Genomic DNA, 1,997 nt, shown 5'->3' on the forward strand with positions numbered 1-1,997 from the left:
CAGAAGACCTAAACCGTCATTTGTCAGTGTTTGTGCAGTACGCAGACACGTTGAAAGCTAATGGTGTCGATCCCAAAGCCATAAGATTACGCCTCTTTCCCTTTTCTTTGAGATAAAGCCAGATCTTGGCTCCAATCTCTACCATCTAATTCCATAATTACATGGAACGAATTAAAGAAAATTTTCTTAACAAGATACTTCTTACCTAGGAAAACAACTATGCTAAGAAGTCAAATCAACAAATTTAGTAAAAAAGACAACAAATCTCTTTTTGAAGCATGAGAGAGATACAATGATATGTTAAGGCTCTGTCCACATCATGGACTTGAGCCATGGCCGATTATCCATACTTTCTATAATGGTATCTTGTACAACACCAAACTAGCCTTAGACAATGCAGCCGGCGGCACTCTAATGGATAAAACCTACAAAGACGCCTATCAACTCATAGAAAATATGGTGCAAAACCACTACCTATGGGGAGGTGAGCAAATTTATGCAGAGAAACCACTGATAAAGTGTAGAATGTACGAATTAAATGGCATATACCATATCAATGCTAAAGTAAACGCCCCCACTAAGAAGATCGAGAGTTTGACCGTAACTCCAGTAGCTACCGTAGCTGCTGCAACATCTAATTGCGAGTTATGTTGAACCCTTGGATACAACACTCATGAATGCCACCTATTTGCTGGAATTCCATCCGACCAAGTAAACTATGTCCAAGGGAACCCGTACTCCAATACTTATAACCCTGGCTGGAGAAACCATCCAAAGTTCTCCTATAAGAATAACAACACACTGTTTGCTCCAAACCCAACACTTGTTATTCCTCCAGGTTATCAAAAAGGAGCACCCACTGCTCCTTAAGCACCTAAAAATTCAAATTTCAAACTAATGATGGAGAACTTTATTGCAACCCAAAGCTAACATAACAAAGAGTTTACAAACCAGAACACTGACACAAATAAGCTGATTAAGCAATTGGCAAGTAAGGTTGACTCTATGGCTACTCATAATAAAATGTTAGAAACCCAAATTTCTCAACTAGCCCAACAACAAGCAGCAACATCAACCCCAACTATAATATTTCTTGGCCAACAACAACCTAACCCGAAAGGCCATGTGTTAGATGCCCAAAAGTGCTTATTTAAGCTATTAAATGTGGGCATCTTTCACTCCTTTTTGTTGCTAAAGCATTCAAAACCGCCTTTGTTTTAGATGAATCGCAATACAATGTTAAACGATCTTGGTACCTTTGATTTGTGGGTTATTGCGCAGGAATTAGGCATGAAATAATAGAAAATGAAGGCACAAGAAAATGGCAAGGGACCAAGAAAAAGAATGCATTCATCAGCTTACTCGCTAGGCGAGTGCTGTGGCGAAGTTCTCGCTAGGCGAGCACCCAGCGAGCATCCAGCGAACATCTCCAGTATTTTACAGTAGCAAACATCAACAAACTCGCTAGCGAGCAGCCAACGAAGGTGGTAGCGAACACGCCCAAACTTGGTCAAAAGTGCAGCCAACACTCACTCGCTAGGCGAGCCATTAGCGAGCTCCCAGCAAGCAATTCCAGTAGCAAAACCTCCTAAGCTCGCTGGGGCGAAGGTTGAAGCGTGGGATTCGCCTAGCGATGGTTTTGTTCGCCTAGCGAACGTGCAAATCTGGCAAAGGATATTTCTCTGGGCGCAGGTGCCTCTGGTGCCTATTTTAGGGGCTCGCTAGGCGAACCATTATGCTCGCCTAGCGAGCATGACAGCTCAGTAGCAGCACTATAAGTAGCAGGGGCTACTTTTTGGAGCCATACTTTTACACTTCCATACTTTGTACTTTTTTTAGATATTTTCAGCATTGCTCTAGAGATATTTTGTAACCTAGAAACCCATTTTTCTTCATCTCTTAACATTATTCTACAAGAAGAAGGTGGATTCCCATCCAATCTCGATTCTTCAACTTGGATGTTGATCAACCTTCAACCGAGACTTGTTGTCCAAGCC

At 41.9% G+C, this 1,997-nt stretch overlaps 1 non-coding gene across 1 annotated transcript; it reads right to left on the bottom strand.

Moving 5' to 3' along the window:
* Positions 1–219: 219 nt before the first annotated feature.
* LOC127124499 (small nucleolar RNA R71) lies at positions 220–326 on the bottom strand. The gene has a single exon (XR_007803983.1). It is a non-coding gene; the product is annotated as a small nucleolar RNA R71 (small nucleolar RNA).
* Positions 327–1,997: the final 1,671 nt, after the last annotated feature.

Source organism: Lathyrus oleraceus, chromosome 2, assembly GCF_024323335.1.
Source record: "Lathyrus oleraceus cultivar Zhongwan6 chromosome 2, CAAS_Psat_ZW6_1.0, whole genome shotgun sequence".
Taxonomy (NCBI): domain Eukaryota; kingdom Viridiplantae; phylum Streptophyta; class Magnoliopsida; order Fabales; family Fabaceae; genus Lathyrus; species Lathyrus oleraceus.